At 35.8% G+C, this 20539-nt stretch overlaps 1 long non-coding RNA gene across 7 annotated transcripts in view; it reads right to left on the reverse strand.

The window, feature by feature from the left end:
- The window catches only part of LOC110348128 (uncharacterized), a 1027816-nt gene that overhangs the window by 572174 nt on the left and 435103 nt on the right, over nt 1-20539 (reverse strand). For 2 of the 7 annotated variants that reach the window (XR_015449384.1, XR_015449383.1), the window contains one exon: nt 1333-1411. The exons of the other annotated variants lie outside the window; for them this stretch is intronic. This is a non-coding gene — a long non-coding RNA (uncharacterized LOC110348128). The remainder of the gene's footprint in view (nt 1-1332; nt 1412-20539) is intronic. 7 annotated transcript variants of the gene reach the window in all.

Genomic DNA, 20539 nt, shown 5'->3' on the forward strand with positions numbered 1-20539 from the left:
TGTCTACTCTAGGTAGTTTACCATAAAATGTTTTGCATAAAGTAGGCATTCAATAAACATCTGTGGAATAAATTTTAACACAATGCTCTCATAGCTTATACCACACAGTTTTGGTTTAAATTTCACATTTTTAGTGAGACCTTCTCAGGCTATCTTATGTAAAATATAAATTCCTGTTATTTAACTCTTCCCTGATTTATTTTTCTCCTCATTAATTATAAAATGTCTCATGCATTTGACTGAATATTCTCATAATCTATCTCCTCAACTAGAATGAAGCTCCGTAGGGAAAACATTGGAGACTTTTCTTTTGTAGACAGATCCCTAGTAGAGAGAACAATGCCTGGTACCTGATATTATTCAGTAAATATTTGTCACGCTGAATGATTGAGTGAATGCAATGACAAACAGTTTCCACTTGTAATAAATTTTATGCTTGGAAGATCAAGTGTGCACAAGGGCATAGAAGGATGTTATAATAGAAAAATCAAAGAGAAAAACACAGATGTTTCTTAGCATGAAAAACAAACTATAATGCAAGTCAGTCCCTTTCCTTCTTACAACATCAGAGAGCTATCTCCAAGCTGACTCCTTTTGGCTGAGAATGAGCTAAAACATAAAAGAGAAATGACTGATTGGAGTCAGGAATGCTGAGAATGGCCAAGATAGATAAGTGTGAAAGCACTTTTTTATTTTAAAATTTTGTGTGTTTAAAAGGTATCTTGAAAGAAGCAAAAGTAAGCCATTCAAAAACTTATGAGCCAGAACAAGAACAATATTAGCAGGTTAGCTTGCAGTGATAAATGCCTACATTAAAAAAGATGATTTTTTAAAAAGTTTACACCTAAACTACCAAGAAAAAAAAACCACAAACTAAGTTCAAAGATAGCAGAAGGAAGGAAAAAAAAATTAGAGCACAGATTAGTAGAAAATAGAAATACCATTAAAAAATTAACAAATGTAAGTTTTTTTAAAAAATAAACAAGATTGACAAATCTTTAAACTAAACAACAAAAAGAGAAGATGCAAAAAACCATAAAATCAGAAATGAGATAGTAGTGATTATAAATGATACCACAGAAATCAAAAGAATCAGAGATTATTATGATTACTTAATCGTATGCCAACAAACTGAATATCCTAGAAGAAATGGATAAATTCCTAAAAATATACAAACTACTGAGGTGGAATCATGAAGGAAAAGAAAGTCTTAACAGGGCCGGGGATTTAGCTCAGTGGTTTCACCGCCTGCAGTGCAAGCGCAAGAACCGGAGTTCAATCCCTGGTACCAAAAAAAAAAAAAAAAGGAAAAAAAAGAAAGTCTTAACATACCTGTAAGTGTGGAGATTGAATTGACAATTAAAATTCTTGACTCAAAAAGCAGGGGACCAGACTGCTTCGTCGCTAATATCTGCCAAATAATTGTAGAATAATTAATGCCAATTCTTGTCAAATTCTTCAAAACCTTAAAGAGGAAAAAAGACTCCCCAATTCACCTTATGGGCCAGCATTACTCTGACACCAAAACCAGATTAAGGCATTACATGAAAAGAAATATCAGGGCAAAATTTCTGGTGAATATAAGTGTAAACATGTTCATCAGGACAAAGGACACTCAAATCCAACAGCACATTAAAAAGATTATACAGCAAATGAGATTTATCCCTGGATGGCAAAAATGGTTCAAAATTTCAAAATCAATAAATATACCACATTAATAAAATCTAGGATTAAGAATCATATCATCATCTCAACAGTTATAAAAAATTGTCAAAATTCAACCCAGTTTCATGATGAAACTCCCAAGGAACTAGGAATAGGAGGAGAGTACCTAAAGATAAGAAGCCATACATAAAAAGCCCACCACTAATATCATAATAATGGAAAACTGAAAATTTTCTTTTGAGTTCAGGAATGAGACAAGGGTGGCCACTTTCAGCATTTTAACACAGTACTGAAAGTCACAGAGGAATTAGACAAGAAGAAGTAGACCACACCCAGATTAGACAGGAGAAGAGAAATGGCCCTTGTTTGCAAATGACATGATCTTATACATAGAAAACCCTAAAGATGTCATTAAAAAACAAATCTGTGAGAACTAATAAATGTATTCAGTAAAGTTGTAGGATGCAAAAATTAACTTTTAAAAATCAGTTGCATTTCTACACACAACATGAGAGGTGAAAAGGACATTAGGAAACAAAGCCATATACAACTGCTAAAGAAAAAGCTTTCGACAAATTAAATTTAGCAGAGTATATATGAGCAAAAAGTGATTCATAAACCCAGAAGCATTCAGAGCCATAAGGGATTATGAAAATTCCACACAGCAGTGGGAGCAACAAATAATTATATCCTGGACAGAGAAGCAAAGTAAAGAAATCATGACTGGCTACAGTTACATGTCCACCTTATTTGGGCACGATATGATGAGACATTTCCATGTGAGCATGGTGTAATGAGCTGGCTGCCTGTGATTTCTTGAAATCTTGCTGTTAACAGTTGATGAACAGCTGCTTATGATACTACTAAGTTAGGTTCAGTTTGTTTACATACAAAGGAAGGTTGCAGTTCCTTAGGTAGGAAATACGAAAGCCACAGGTTAATGGCATACTACTTATTTAATGTAACACAACAATACTAAAAAATTAGAAAAACACCTAGAAATAAATTTAACTAACCAGGTAAAAGTTACCATGAAACTACAAAAGCGATTAAAGAGTTTGAAGACTCGAATAAGTGGAAAAACATTCTGTACTGATGGATCGGAAGGCATAATATTGTTAAAATGTCCGTACTACTCAAGGTGATCTACAGATTCAATGCAATCTCTGTCAAAATCCTAATGCCATTTTTACTGGTGTAAAAGAACATATTCTAAAATCAATATAAAATCATGAAACACCATGAAAATCCTAGCCATAGCAATTAGACACAAATAAATAGAAGATATCAAAATAGGAAAGGGAGTAAAACCGTTCCATTGATTGTAGCTAAAGTAGTTTTACAAAAAAAAAAAACAAAGCTGATGCCGTCATACTTTCTGGTTTCAAACTATAACATAAAACTAATGCAATCAAATCTGTATGGTAGTTGTGTGTAGACAGATGTATAGATCGATGAAACAGAATAGAGAGACCAGAAATAAATCCACCCATATACAGTCAACTGATCCTTTACAAGGGTTCTGTGAATATGCGATGAAGAAAGCCTAATCTCCTCAATAAATGCTATCAGAAAAACTGGACACCTACATGCAGGAGAAAACTGGACTATTATCTTACATTACAAACAAAGATCATTGCTAAGAGGATTGAGGTCCTAAACCTAAGATCAGCCACTATAAGACTCCTAGAAGAAAACATGAGGAGGGTGTGTTTCCATGACAGTGCTTTGGAGAATGACTTTAAGAATCTGACACTGAAAGTGCAAACACCAAGCCCAAACATACACAGGTGAGACTACATTTAAAAAGAGCTTCTGCTCAGCAAAGGAAACAATCCACACAGTTCAAATAAAATCTCTTAAGTGGAAAAAAATTTTGTAAATCATATGTCCATTAAGATATCCACATCTGAAATATGTAAGGCTCTCCAACAACTCAGTAGAAAAAATAATAACACGATTAAAGTGATGTAGGTACTGGAACTGATGTTTCTCGAAAGATGTACAAAGAGGAAAAAAGAGTAAGACTATTCAGCATTACTACTCATGAGGAAAATGCAAATCAAAATTGCCTCATATTTGACAGAATGGCTATTAATAACAAAACAAATTTTGTCAAGAATGTAAAAAAGCTTGCATATTTATTCACTACTAGTGGGAATGCAAAATGATGCAGCCACTGTGAAAAATAGTATAGCGATTACTTGAAAAGTTAAAAGTAAAACTACTACTTGATCTACAAATTCTGTTTCTGAATTTTTTTTTAGTCTTCAGATCAGAAACTCAGAAATATACTAACATTTACATATTTATTACAGCACTATTCAAAATAATCAAGATATCAAAACAATCTACTGTATATGTCCAGCAATAGATGAATGCATAAACACATAAAATGGATAAAGCAGAATATGTATATATATAACTAACTACTATAAAATCTGTCTGAAAAGATAACTCTATAATGTGAAACAGAAAGGAAGCTTGAAGACATTATGCTAAGTAAAATAAAGCCACCATAGGAAGAGAAATATGATTCCACTTTTATGATTAATCCAAAATAAATCAAAGAGTAGAGTAGCATTGTGGTTGCCAGGGACAAAGAGGTGCAGATATTGGAAGTCAGCTAATCAGTGGACATAAACTTTCAATTAAGCAAACTGTATATACCCTAGAGAGATGATCTACAACACTCTATCCAGTCAACCAGAATGAATGCTTAACAATTTGTCAAAGTAGGTATTATTTTAATAAATTTTGCCACAATAAAATAAAATTCTGTACTTTTAATAAGTTATCCTCCATAAGATTAGATAAAAGACATTTTTATTCTTTGGTTCTAATAAAAGATTACAATGAAATTGTGAATTAGCAGATACACATATATAGACATATGTGCATATATACACACAAATATAGATACATACATATATTTTTAAAATTTGTATAACTTATTTGTTTATGGTTTATAGTTTTAGTACCACTTAAATTCATTTTTTTGTTTATTTTATTCCCTTCACATCTGGAAGGGAAGTTTGAACAATTCCAGATATCAATATCTAAAACTAGAATGCTTCTTTTCCTGGTTACTGTAGATATATTACCAAATAAATTAAACCTTTTTTAAATTAAATCTTCAATTATCACTATTCAAATAATCACACAGAAAAATATGTCCCATTTCCAGAAAGTCTGTCCTGAAGGTGTCTCAGGTTGACATTGCTGGGCTGATACGACTGCACTGACCAGGTCACCACCGTCTGGGGCAGCCTCTCCAACCTACTAGCTTTGAAGTCTGATTTGGCTCATGAAAAAACAAGGGCCATAAGGACTAGAACACCTGTGAGACCATGGCTAACACAATACCTTTTTAAAATCATGCCTACACTAAACTGGCTGGAACAGAGGTTAGGTAGAACTCTGGAAGACACTGGCATAGGAAAAGATTTCATGAACAAAACCTCAGTCACATGGAAACTAGCACAAAGAATCAACAACTGGGATCTCTTCTTACTAAAAAGCTTCTGCACAGCAAGAGAAACAACCAATAGCATGAAGAGACAATTCACAATTATGGGAAACAAATTTTACCAGCTGTTCCTCAGACAAAGGTCTACTATCTAGAAGCTATAAAGAATTAAAAAGAATCAGACCTCCCAAATTTAAAGACCCAACCCAAAAATGGGCATCTAAAATGAACAGACATTTCTCAGACAAATAAGTAGAAATAGCAAATAAACATATGAAAAAGTGGTCAACAGTACTCGTCATTCGAGAGATGCAAATGAAAACAAAGCTGAGATTCCAACTCAACCCAGAAGAATGCCTGCTATCAAGAAATCAACCAATATCAAATGCTGTCTGTGGGGAAAAAGGAACCCTTCTCCACTGTTGATGGGAATGTACACTGGTGCAACCACTGTGGAACTCAGTATGGAGATACCTCAAAGAACTAGGCTTACAGGTCCCATTTGACCCAGCTATTTCGCTACTGGGTATCTTCCCCAAAGAATTAAAAGAATCATACCACAGTGATATATGTGCACCCATGTTCATAGCAGCACAGTTTGTAATAGCTCAAACTTGGAAACAGCCCAATTGCCCATCACTTGGAGACTAGATAAAGAAAATGTGTTTTTTTTATAAAATGGAATATTACTTAGCCATAAAGAATGAGAAACTAGAGACATTTATACTTATACAGACATTTATAGCTAAAGTAGGTGATACTCTTAAGTGAAATAAATAGGACACACATGTGTAAATACCAAATAGTTTCTCTGGTATGAGAAACTGAAAGTGTAAATGACGATCAAAGGACATAATAAATATTGTGAAATAGGAAGAAAATGTCCAAAGGAGAAGAGGAAGTGGGAGGGGTAGGGAAAAGGAAAGAAGGGAATGGAATTAATATGAGAAAATGAAAAAAAAATGGAAACAAAGTCTTTGTAAATAGAGAGGGATAAAGGGATTGAAGGGAGGGCAGGGGAAGGGGGAAAAAACAAGAACCAAGATTGATTTTGTAAGGGTACAAGTTTCCAATGATGAATGTCATTATATTGCATACCTAAAATGTACCAATAAAATTAATTTTTAAAAAAATCTAGCCTACATCAGAGCCAATTCATATTAAATTTTTCTTGTAGGCCCCCTATCAGGAAAAAGGCAGTTAGAGGAAGGAGATTCTTAGTGACAGGAGGATAAAGTGGGTCTTGCATCTACCTTATTCCCGGAGTGGCATTATAAATGAGAAAGGAAAACTAGAAGTAGAATTTCTATGGTTGTGTCTTGGTCAGTCTGTGGGTGATCACTGTTTCTATAAACAATTTCCTCTGAATTCATTAATTTAAAAAGCACATTTCTTTAGAAATATTAATATAATTAATTGCATCATGGCCTAGTCTTGCTAACATAATCTATTCTATCCCTCTAAATTATTTGTGCCACCGAACAAACTTCCCATGAATTTTATCCCATATTTGTTGTAAGTTTTGTCCCATGTTTGTTTTGTTTAGGGATGACTCACTGTAGGTCCTTGTATTACTTCCTGATACAGGTTGGATTTTAACCGTAAGAATAAGCATGCATTCATATCATTAATAATGTACCAAAATCTTTGCTTGGTGGTAAAGTAAGCATATAAGAACCAGCACACGAGTTCCAAACTGTTCAGTCTATGGAATCCAAGCCAACTGTATAGCTAATCTGGCTTATTTCTTCGAGTCAACAATTTGATCTGGAAAGTGGGGTTTAAGACCACACATCTGCAATATTTTGCTACAAATGGCAAAAATCCTATATGAGTATGTCACACAATAAAGGAAATACTCCACTCTAGTTAAAAGTAAGAGCATATTGTCCAGAGTTGCTTTTCTTATAGAATCCCCTGCTGTCCTTTAATATTCAAAATGATTCCTATAAAGGAAATTAACACATGCAAAGGAATTTAATAGACTTTTGGGTAGAACTTCAAGGTGGTGTGTCCACAATGTCCCACAATGTCTAAAATGCAATGATTGCCTTTTTGTATTTAAATGCTTAATTTAAAAATATATTTTATATTTTTAAAAATCAAAAATATAATTAGCATACATGAGTAGGAAGAACTGGGTACCCAATTTAGTTGATAAATGATGGGGAAGAGTAAGTAATGAATAAGACTACTCTGAAAATAACTCCTGGGTTTAGGGAAGAATATAATTACATAATATATAGCATGATTGTATGGGGTAAGTGAAGCATCACTGCTTTTATTAAACAGGAAAAGTGCACATCTAGCTGCCTGGAGAAGAGACTCTCACCTCTAGGACTCTTTAGTGGGAGCAGGGCTGTGGCTTTCAGTGCAAAGAAGCCTCAGTCTTCCTGGCTGCTCAGTCTACATGTGCTGATCTTGAGTCTTTCAGCACCCCCAGAAATGCATGCAAAAGAAAGCAGGCTGAAGATACCCAGGAGAAAGCAATGATGAATAAAAAATAAGTCAAACTTTGCAAAGTAGATTTGCTTTACCATGGCTTAAAATATTACACATTGGCAAATATGTATACTGCCAGTTCCTGCTTCTGGAAAGTTGCTAAAGATTGAATCAATATAGAAGAACTCTGTTATACCATCCCGAAATACCATGGTAAAGCCACCCAAATATAAGCAAAACCATCACAGTGAGCAGACAGTGGGATCCTTTAGGTAGAGTTTATAAGGCTGATTTTTTAAGTGCTATTATTTTAGAAATAGAAATGTAAGTCTACAGAGAATATCTTATATTCTAAAAAAAAAAAGGCAACCAATGGTGGGGCCAGGCACCTTCCAAGGCTGTTTGAAAGAGCAGCAGAAATTTCAGGACCACCATCCTTTCTGTAAGTGACTAAGAAAGGATGCTGAGAGCCATATGGATTTTGAGGTGAGATGAGAGAACCAAGACCTGAATAAAGCACCATATGTGAAGTGCAGTGATGTGGTATTGCTTCCCTTCAAATGTCGATTTGACAGTGAGCTCTAAGATAAGCACTTGAAAAGAACTGAGACAGCAGAGAAAGCAGCCTGTTATTTTTCCCTAGCCAGTTGCTCTATAAGCAATTTTGTACAGTTATTATACGGTGGTCATTGAGAGCAAAACAAAGAACAGTGGGAGAATTGTTGGGGGCCCTGTCATGTGTCTCCTTCAGGTTGGAAGTGCATATGAATGTAAGATAGATTCAGGGCACATATCTGTAAATTTCTAGAGACAGAGGGCCTGATCAGTAGCTGATACCACCTGGCAAGGAAGAAATCATGGCAAAGTGAACCTGGGAATGAGAAGCAGCTCCTGTATTGGAAGCACAAAAGAGAAACTCAGTGTTGACACAGATCCATGTGAATGATCAGCGAAGTCAGAAGAGGGGGAAGACATGGAAGAAAGACCCCTTTGAACCATGGAGGGAGATAAGGCACAATGATACGGTAGTCCAAAAGAGCCATACCTACCACAGCACTGCCAAATTAGCAGAGTATAAAGTACCACAAATACACACTGAAGTCAGGAATAAGAATAGGACACCAGTATGTCCATAATGCTTGCCTCCCCAGTCTTCTCCTTCCTCTTGCAAACACCAGGAAGCGAGAACCAGAGAAAGAGAATGGAGAACAGCAAGCCACAGCCCTGGCAACTTTACTTTCTAAATTCCTTAAAAACCCATGTCCAGACAACAATAGGACTATCAGTGCTTCTGAGATTAACTGGATTGAATCTTTTTGTGGTGGTCGATAGAAGATTGGAAAGAAAAGAGAGACTTAATACAATTAAAGATAATTGAAAACATACAAGTTTCTTTTAAGGGAATAAAATGCTTACGTTTTGTTTTTATGCCAATCCTGTTAGCATCTGGCAGAGAGTAAGCACAGCATAAAAATACCCTGAGTTTAGCTGAATGTGTAATTGGTTTATGGAGTTAGAATGTTTTGAGTTCTCCACACAAGATAAAAATGAGAAACTTGTAAACAAAACCAAGAATAACTGAGATAATCTTGAAATGAGTAAATATAGTAGATATCCTATAGGTAAAATAAGATATATAAAATGAACAGAATTAGCAGGGGGGTGAAACATAGATATTGTCATCCATACATGATAGGTTTTTTTGGTAGAAGGCTTGAGAGCTGTCTCTGCTTTGAGTTTTAAATTTATCTGAATTCAAATGTTATTTCTTCTTGGGTAAATGGTGCAGGGTATAAAAAGTCCTCTTTAAATGGCTTCTGTTACTACTCTCGTCCTCAGATGCTTCTGTCCTGCTGGATGTCTCATAATAAAAGGATTTCAGGTCTACACATCAGGACTGTGTTTCTCTCTCCACTCCATCCCTCTGTTCTCCATCCTGATCCAGTATTTTCTGTGCTAGTTAATAACAGCTCCGCTCACACTGCTGCACAACCCAAAGACCTCGTCTCATTCTATTTTTTTCTGTCTCAGCCCTGCATTTCAGGCAACCAAGTCCTGCCTGCTTTATCTTCTGAACATTTTTCTCACCCAGCCTTTCCTCTCTACTTTCATTGTTGCTGCTGCAGTTGATATGGTCATTACCACTTCTATTGTATCTCTTTTTCTCTGTGTTGATGTTCCTTAAATCCATCTTCCACAAATCATTTCTAGAACTCCATAGCATACCCCTGCTTAAATACTTCACTTGGTCTCAATCACTCAAAAAATAAAGACCAAAAATAAAGACCAAAAACTAAAGCCCAAGACCCTTAGGATGGCAGCTCTGGGTGACTCTCAATTCATTTCCCATTAGTCCTTTTTTGTACCTTACTCTCTAGAATTCAGCAGCTTTTTGTAACTTGCTTACAGTAAGGTGCTACATTGTTTTGCTAATGCTCACTTGTCTCCTTCTAACATTCTGACTGTATTTTAGCTTTCGTGATTAACTAAGGGATCTGCCCTGGCTCGCCAATTGGGGCAAACACTCCTCTTTGGTGCTGACAGGGTACCACTACTTGCCTTTATCTTAGAACAATGAAATTGTGGCATAGGGGTTTCTCCCTATCTGCATAGTTGAGAGCCTCTATGGATGAGCCACAGCTGACATCATTATAATACAGATTCCTCAACAAAAAAGAAAAATAAAATGCCAAACTAAATCAGTTATAGGAAGTAAAGATTAACAACTAGCAGATATGAAGCCCTTTTCAACATGCCAGACATTGTGTTAAGAATTTTTATATGTCATCTCATCTAACCTTTAGAATATGCCAATAATGTGGCTGCTCCTATGATCTTCATTTAAGAAATGAAGACCATGAGGTCTACAGAGTTAAGTAACTGGTCTAATGTTACAGTGATGGTATGGCAAAAGCCAGGATTTCACAGGGCCTGACTCTCAGGCTTAAGCACTAAGAGTTGATTAGCCAAATTATTTTTTGAAAATGACTGAACTACAAATTCACAAGTCTAAATATTCTCTAGCCAAAACAAAGACTGTTTGGGGAAATGGATGAATCAATCACTGCTTTATTTTTATAATGCAGAGCTGGTTATCACTAAAGAGGTGTAAACTTACCTCTACTATCTAATCATATGCAATTTAACAGCAATCAGGCTGCTCATTTCCATCATCCCTTTCTGAAATAGTACACTTGAATGTTAAATCTCTACTTATACCAGAAGAAATAAACAGTGGAAATGTAAATTGCTAGGATCAAACCCATGAGTTAATTTGACGCTTGCCTCAAGAGAATCTCAATTCTAAATAGTAAGCAAACCACCAAATGATACCCCTCTTGGCACCTGAAAGCAGTTAAACATAAAAAAGCAGAAGCAAACATAAATCCAATCAAAACAAAAAAACCTAGAGGAGATTTTTAGGTATAATAAATAGTTAGTTTACAAACATAGAGGTTCAACCATATCAGGAAAGCCTTGAAAATCAATTTATCCAAAAGCTTCCTCATTATAATCAAATACTTAACATTTTTCACAGAGCTTTTTTCTAATGATTTTGGGGCTTCTTTGGGGACTGTATTTTAAGATTTTTTAAAAATATTTTCTATTTTACTGTAGATAAAAATGAAGTAGAAATAAAATTTTAAATTTATGTTTATTGCCCAAGATGAAGGGGGGACAGGCTATATGGTAGCCAATCAATGCTTTCAAATACACTTCTAATATTTTTAATGAAGTCACAACCCAGAAAAGAAATGAGAAACTATTATAGTAGTGACTGTGAGAAATACTGAATATATCATCAGTAAAGTCCAAACTGAAGTAGATAATGTTTACATTTACAAGGAAAAGTATCCTACTAGGTCTTAGATTTGTTCTCTATTACATCAAAACTTGAATAAGAGGGGGGAAACCTGCAGTGTCCCTAAAGATCCACTCATTACACTGAAGAGTACAAATGAAGCTAGGTTTTAGGCTCTAATGCATTTGTCAGTCTGGAAAATGAACTGATAAAATGGGCAGCCTCTGCATGCCCTGTCAGGCAAGCTAATCTACCCATCACAGAACGAAAAAGCTTGCAGTCAAAATTCAAACATTTGAATCACACAGCTTATTGAGTCAATAAAACACAGAGCAAAAATCAAGGGGATGAAAATGTAGTATATTAACACACTTAAGAGAAGGCAAACCACTTCCTGTATCCCATACTGTGTTCATTTGTCCTGAGTGCTCTGTAGCATTCAGTGCCTGGCTCCTTCTGTATGAGTTAGCCTGAGCTGCTGGTAACTGAGTGCCACATGTGGCTTAGCCCCAGAAATGTATTATTCCAAAGTTATGAAAGCTGCAAGTCTGAAATCCATGTGTCAGCAGGCTTGGTTCCTGCTACAAGCTACAGAGAAGAATCTATTCCATGTCTCTCTTAACATCTGGCAGTTTGCTGGGAATCTTTTGCATTGCTTGGCTTCTGCTGCATCAGCTCAATCCCTCTCTTGATCTGCATTTGCCATTTTTCCTGTGCACATGTCTATGTTCAAGTTTTCCCTTCTTATATGGACACCAAGACATACTGGATTAGAAGTACAAATTACTCCAAGTGTGACTTCATCATAAAGATTTATATCTGCAACAACTTTGTTTCCAAATAACGTCACTTTCTGTGACACTGGGGGTTAGGATCCCAACATATTAATTTGAGGGTCACAATTCACCCATAATACCTTTATCCCTTCATAGTTACATGTTGTATGTACTTTATCTCTGTGAATGTATCCCACAAGCTACTTAATTCTTTTTTTTTTTTTTTTTTTGGTACCGGGGATCTACAAGCTACTTAATTCTATAATCCATTTCCCCCATCTCCCTTATTTAGTTCTCTTCAAAATATAAAACAAGATATTCTTTTTTTTCCCCTGGTACTCAGTATTGAACTCAGGACCTTGTGTTTGTGAGGAAGGCATGGCACCACTGATCTAAATCCCCGGCCCCAAGATATTATTTTTTTTTTTTGGTACCGGAGATCGAACTTGGGACCTTGCATTTTCGAGGCAGGAGGCAGAACCACTGAGCTAAATCCCTGGCCCCAAGATATTATTCTTAAATAATGCAGGAAGCATACATTGCTAGGTCAACTATTTTCATCTGTAAAATAAAGAAATTATTTAGAACTCACCAACCTACACTGGTTTTTTTCAATTTTATAAAATGTATGAAAATCCTGCCTTTCCATTGCAATTATTCAGTAAGACTCTTTTGCCAATCTTATTCCATGACCTGGTTCTTATAACAGAGGTGGCACTGCTCATCTATTCCCAGAAGCAGGAAGCTAAAAAGACAGCAGGTTTCACATCCATAAAACCACAGGAGTTTTGTGAGGCTCAAAAGAAGTTAATGATGTCTATTTTGTAAATGAGAAGATGGAAGCAAGACTGAAAGAAGAGAAACAGATTTTCAAGACAAGTTTTTGATCACTCCTTTGCAAACATTGAAGGATGACATGTCTCCTTTGGGTTTCTAGCTCTGTCACCTATTTTTCTTTTGTTAAACACTATTCTTAATACCATAGAAACTGCCATAAGCCACAAAACCTCTGCAGTACCCAGAAAATAGTTCTCAGTAAAGACAAAATGTTATGAAGAATAATGAAATGGAAACTATAATTCATAGCATCCTCTAATTCTCCAGTATTCAAACTCCATAGCACATGGGCAAAGATCGTATAGATGTTAATGTTTTACAGTACAGACATTGCAGTCATGTATAAAGAGAAATATTAAGGTTTTAGTTTGCCCTAGATAAAACATTTTTTTAAAAAAATATTTTTTCTACTCTCCTAGCTACTCCTCTTTCCTCTGCTTATAGTCTTCCTAATAAGCCCTGATCTGAATTCCAAATTCACAAAGACAGAAGTTAGTAGCTAACTTGTTAATAACTAAGCATTTAAATCCATTCTCATATATTTGCATACTGGGATCACCCATGGATGTTGGGTTCCACAGAGATTCTAGAGATTTTGATTTAGCACATCTAGGACTATGCTTAGTCAAATTTTAAAAGACTTCTGCAGGTCATTTTGATGCTCAATCAGCCTGAGAACACCTTAGTTTCTTTTTTGTTTTGCTTTGTTTTGTTTTGATGAGAGTGGGGATTGAACCCAGGGCCTTGACCATGCCAGGCAAGTGCTCTTCCACTGAGCTACAACCACCCCAGTTTCATCATGTAGCAGTTAATGCAATAACTGCTATGTAAAGAAAAAGTGCTCCCCCAAACCACAAGCTCACAAGCTCAAACTCAGAACAGTACTTTTCAGAGCGGAGGTCTCCAAAATTTTTCTAATGGTTCTATTGTTAAAACACTCAGAAGTTAGACTGCCAATATTGATTTGCTTTATTTATAAATTATGTATAAAATTATGTAAAACTTCTTCACTAATAACAGTATTGCAAAGCACACACAATAGAGAAATTTTAAAAGATAAGGCAAAATGAATAAACTTAGCAGTGGATAAACCATTTTGAGTGCATTGAGAAGTGGTACCTTTCACTCTGAAATCATCAACACTAAGGTTTATGGAAGGAGAACTTTTCCTAGCACTTTCCACAGTATTTCAATAAAGCTACCTCATATTTCAACAGTATACTATAATTTACAGAGCATTTTCATATCAATCATATTTGTGCTCAAATACATTATAAGAGAGATTTTGTTAATATTAATAACCTCTTGTAGATGAGGATGCTAAGGATAACACGGGACATTTGGTCACATAACTAAAAACTGTGGAAGAAAGACCAAAAGTCAGGTCTTTTGCTGCAGAATTAGCCACTTCATAACCCAAGGCTGACCTGGGGTTGCATAATTGCATTTGTCTTTTATTCTTCTCTAAGACACAAGATCATAATAGGTTGCCTCTTTATTACACTTATTTTCAAAGTAAATACAGCTGTCTGTTGGAATTATATGTGTCATCGGATGTGGTAAGAATAGAACTTCTTAAACTAGTTTTTAAAAATCCTCTATGTAATATCTGTAATGTCTTAAGGTGACTGTTTTCCCTGGGGAACAGTTGGCCATGTCTGGGTACTGTTTGGGGGCATTACAGTGACAAGACAACTCCCACCATAAAAACTTATTTGGCCCCAAACATCAATAGTAGTAAAGTTGAAAAACCCTGTTGTAATCCTTCTAAATCTTTTAGTTATGAATCACTGTGAGTGGCTGATGATATCTATGAAGCCACCCCAAGCACAAACATATACACACAAAACACTGTGCACTCTTTCTCAGTGTTTGCTGACTTGTGAAAGCACAGTTCTAGATCCCAAGGTAGGAATCCTAGATCTACAGAGTGCAGCAGTCGGTTCCAAAGACTTGTATTGAATTGGCTTTCTTCTTACAAACCCTCAGACATGTGAATCACTAAAAGACATGTTCTAGAATTCCTCCTATTAAACTGGAAATTCAGAAATTCAAATATAGCCCATGGATCTCAATGCATCAATGGTTTGTGGGGTATTAAAGCCATTCATAACCTAATAAAGCAATATTTGTACATTTTAATTGAAAAATAGGCTCATGTAATCTCACTCCACAAGACATTTTTAATTAAAAAAAAAGACCATGAATCTCAAAGTGGACTTTGAGGATTATTTTATTTCTTCTAGCCCTTTTGAGAGTGATTAGAGGATTTGCTTCATAAAGTGTATCAGATAGTGATTAAGAAGGCCCCTTGTTGGTTATAATATTTTATCATATATGGATGAGAATGATTACTCCATTAAAGTCTTGTTTCTTGACTTTCTTGATAAGAGTCATGGGAGAAATTATGAAGTAGGCAGTTTATCTTCTGTCACCTAAGGAGTCTCTTTATTTTTTCTTCTGGGTCAAAATTTCATCTGCCAATTCTCTCATTCTTTCCTTATCAGAAATGTCAGCTGTGTGTGTAGAACATGAATTCAAATAATGTGAATTACTTGAACATTTTTCAGTTCACATTGCTCAAGGTTAAAAAAGAACAATCATGGAAGAAATGTTGTTTTTATTTTCCTGCTACTTGCCCTTTTAAGCCTGAAGAACAGCATGACGAAATGTTTAGGAAGCAAGTAGTCCTTTCTTGGACTACCTGTTCTAACAGGATGCAATAGTCATCCTGCCAACACACACTGATTCTGAACAACTATTTTGTGTACCTTATAATATCTTCAGATAGACCGTATTTTATTATAGTTAAAATAAGTCAGCTAAAAATGAATTACCTTATTTTTTAATATCTTCTCAATATCCTACATACGAAATTTACATTTTTTAAAAAACCGTCCTTTTTCTCAAATACAGAAATTTAATTTGCTATCTTCTGTGCTACCTGGATTCAACAAGAAATTTTCTGTATATTTATTTAAATTCAACCAAATTGTTGAAACATTATCTATACAATCTTAAAACATTAAAATCTCTCAAATTCTAATAAGGCTCTAAATGATGAATCATTCAAAAACAAATATAAAGCATTAAAAAGCAGAAATGTATTCAAATTATAAACAAAATTCTTCAGATATTTCTCAGATTAAAAATTGATTCCCCATGCCTCTCGTATGAGAGAGAATGGAGAAAGGCATAGTCAGACACCAAGAGGGTCAGGGAGACGCCAAGGTTAGGATCTTCTATTCTCCTAAGACAAACCAACAAAACTCCTGAAGTCCTGGGGACAATCAAGCTCTTGTTAGGTCTCAAAACAAATTTCCACCTCTGTTTTGGGCAACATGATGATGAAATCAACACAATTCTTTCCCTTTTAAGGTGGGCACTACAACCACTATTTTAATAAAATAAAACAAAACAAAACAAAATAATAACATAAAATAAAAGTATTAGGGATATTTCGGTTCCCTGGTCTACAAGTCCAATCATGATACAATCCAATCATCAACTGGTTTTCACTTCTGCAATTCTTTGCCACAGCAGATGTGAAGCTTCACCCCAAAAGATGACCTAACAAAATTCACTGGCAGAAAGAAATAATTCCTTTTTCTGAACCCAGACTTTTAACTCACATTTTTATACATTCTTCCCCAAGTACCCCTCTTATTTATGCAGTGTGCTCTTTTGATATCAGGTACTTCCACTCACTTCTTCCTACAGTGAGCAAATAGCCAAGGAATAGCCATATACAGCAGGACAAGCTGTCCTGGGAAAATCCTAAGCTACCTGTCACGTGCCGTGGTGAGTCTGCTGGGAGACTTTGTCACTCACTTTCCACCCTCCCTTATCAATGCCTTTCAAATATGAGTCAAATGGGCAAACTTCAGGTATACTCATTACAGCTGTTCCCTCACTTGGTATCACGCCACTGTTCGTTGGTTCTTCATCCAACTTGATGGCATCGTCTGTGCACCATACTGCTTTTTTATACTTTTAACTGAGCGAGGAAGAAAATATCAAAAGCTTGAACAAAATCTGATCCTCAGAGCTGCTTACTGGACAAGAAAAAGTACTAAATGTAAGCCGTGCTTGAACCTTAATAGCCATGCCTATGGCCATGTATAATTTGCAGTTCCTAGCACAAAGTGGAAATGCAGGGTTTCTTGTTTAAAAAGCAAGAAAAATGATCATTAAAGATACTGCCATTCAAAACACTTTATTCTGCCACCTCTTAAGCTGCCATGGTGTCTTCTATTCATTTGCTGAGAGCATGTAGACCCTCAGAGGAACTCTGGAGCCTCCATCTGCCTTCAGTGTATTGTCCCCATGGTTCCTTTTCTCACCAGCTGTCAAGCAATATGCTGTGCACTGTCTAGCGACATGGGTGTCAATCTCCTTTGCCCCATTGGCTGGCTAACCCAAGTGTTGCACACAAGTGACCCCCTAAAGTACTACAACCTCTAAGCCAAGATGCACTCAGTACCTCAACAGGCAGGTGAGACTAGCACTGTGCCCTGACCTGAGAAGCTACTGTCAGCTGGCACTCACCATGTCCAGGACCACTTAATCAAATGATTTCTACATCAGTCTGCCAAGTGTAGGCCTCAGGAAAGAGTCATGACTCATCTGTCACCACAGGGATTAACGGCTCTATAATGATGATGGGATGAGAGGAGTGGACTTCAGGTTGCAAAATTCTCCGTTTGAAAGTTAATTTTTCTGTAGTTATCCTTGCGAGTGTTGCTGGCCTATATACCACAGCAATCTGCTCTATCTAGTGTGTGGAGGAGCATCTTAAGAAAATTGAAAAGAAAAAAAGGAGAAAGCAAAGAAAAAAAGAAAATAAAAAAGGAAAGGAAAGGAGAAAAGAAAAGAAAAGAAAAGAAAAGAAAAGAAAAGAAAAGAAAAGAAGGCCACATTTCCCTAGAAGGGAGTGTGGAACTAAGGAAGCCATCACCTCCCTAGAAGTGGGGAAGAGGGCAGAATTAGAGCCTGAGTTTAACCAAGGGAGTGCCATCTTCAATAGTACATGGAATGGACAGAAGTCCATAGTCAAAGAAAAACAAATACACAGTGCAAACACTAGTATTGGAGAGGTTTGCTCATCTAATGGGAAACAGAATAGAACTGATAGAGAATTGAGATAAGCAGTAAAGAGAGCTAAGCCAACATTTTGCAATTGATTCAAATGTCTATTTTAGGAACTATAATCTGGATTAAATGAACTATGTGAAAAAGAATGACAAAACAAAGAGTCGAATAGAATCTTAGTCTCTGAATTGTATAGTAATAGTTCATTGGACAAGTTTTAATTTTAATATTTAAAATTATATAGAAAAAAGTCTGTGATTTAATAATGGATGTTATAGATGCAGTAATATACAAGATAAAATATAAAATTATATTTTTATAATTTTCAAATTATTATTAATTTTTTACTATCTATGCTATCAGCAGACAATACGTTGAGAAAGATATAGATCACTCTAGCCTAAGAAAATAATCTGCTTTTTACTTGTATCAATATTTAGACCTATGGTTTTCAAATTCAGTTAATAATTCACCAGACTGATGCTTTACCATAGTTCCAGAAACTGCCCCAGGGGAACCCAAGTCCTCTTACCTAACTGCTATTTCAAGTACCTTGATTCCTTTAAATTAATTTTCTTTTTAGATCCCTTACTTGTTCATGCTTCTCTTAGTTCTTGGCATTCACACCCACAATTATATTCTGCATACTGCTTGTAATTATCTTGCTGCTATCAGAGACTGCATGGTTTCCCACACTTCAGATCTGCATGAGCATATCTGAGATCATAATTACAGTCTTGTATTTTTTTCAGCAATTTAAAACATTTCTTAAACCAATGAATCTTTGGCAAACAGAATTTCTGAAACACACCCTACATAAATGGCTCTTTTTTGAGATTTTTGGACTTCTGTAGGTGGGAGAGAAGAGAGGAGGAAACAGAGACAGAGACAGAGACAGATTTTTGAGATGTATTTATTTCTGAGGTTTATTTATTACCCAGTCTTTATTTGTTTCACCTGGGAAATATAAGCTGTTATAAAATCTATTGCACTAGATGTTTTGGGGGTTAGGTAAAACAAACTTCCATCCCTCACTTTATGAGATCTTTTTTCCTTCAGTACTGGGGATCAAACTCAGGACCCTGAGCTTGCAAGACAGGCACAGCACCACTGAGCTACATCCGTGGCCCCTTATGAGATGTTTCATAATGTAAAGTATCATAGACACAACTCTTGTCAATGTACATCTTTCGCTCAATCTTATTTCTATATTTTAACACTACTGAAGTGCCAGAAGTTTGCAGAATAACCCATGCTTCTTCTTACATCTGTACCATTTCCCAGTGCCCAATCTGTCTTCTGCCCATTTACCCCTTATGTCATGGAAATAACTTCTCTGGCACCCTTCTCTCCTGCTAGTATCATAATCTTCATGAGTCTACATTAAGTGATGTTTTTGTCTTCATTTTACTTGACTCAGTGGTAGCTTCATATGTGGTTAGCAATCACTACTGTCTCTTCTTGGCTTCTACAATCCCCCATTTTATTTGTTGTTTCATCTCAGCTGCATCTTTGCTGCCATACAATTTTCCTTTCTTCATTTCAAGTATTACATGTTAGAGTTCCCTTTTTTGCAAATGGTCTGCTTATCTCATGAATCCACACTGTCTTCCCAGACAACCCATCTGCATGATAGCTTCTGTCAAAGTCCATACACTGGTGACTTCCATCCTATTTTATATTCAATCATGATCTCACCTAGGCTGCATGCACATACATCCAAACTCCTTCCTAGTACTTTCCTTTGTAAATTCATTATCAAGCTCAACTGAATGGTCTATTGGTCCTAAATCTAGTCTTTGTCCAATTATCTCAAATCAGTATGCTGTACTCCATAAAGTAGAAACCAAGGAACTGTTTGTGTGGCCCTGCAGCCTTAGTCTGAGTTCTATAGAAGCAGAGCCTAAAGCAATGGCATATGCATCTCTGCTTTATTAGGGAGAACAATCGTGATGCTGTAGTGGAAGGCAAAGTAAAGCAACTTTAGCTGTTGCAGACAAAGTACTGTATTATACATCATCTTTTCATTTCTTACATAATACTGTTGTCTGCAACCTGGAAATTTAATTAAGATTTTAACAGATCACTCTGATGGCTTTCTGGGTGGTGTGATACATGATGAGATAGTGAATCCTATGAACATGAACTCAGTGTGATATTTCTATTATTACAAAATGTGTCGCTTGTCCTGACACTGCTTTGTGGGCTGAAAATATCAATAGAACAGTCATGCTATAAGCTTTTTTAATATAACTGACACTGAATGCAAAAGTGGACAATAGTCAGACCATATAGAAAAACCAAACTCCAACACGAAGACGGAAGGAACCAATTCACTGAAGTTAAACCACAATTTTTGTAGCAACCAACCAGTTCAAAATGTTCAAGACTTAATTACTATTGGATTGCCTGGATTTTACCCTTACTTCTATCTTAGGGTAAGCTAGAGGAGTCAAA

The sequence above is a fragment of the Heterocephalus glaber genome, unplaced genomic scaffold, assembly GCF_053883595.1.
Source record: "Heterocephalus glaber isolate CG9 unplaced genomic scaffold, H.glaber_assembly_v1.0 deba00000676, whole genome shotgun sequence".
In the NCBI taxonomy this organism is placed as follows: domain Eukaryota; kingdom Metazoa; phylum Chordata; class Mammalia; order Rodentia; family Bathyergidae; genus Heterocephalus; species Heterocephalus glaber.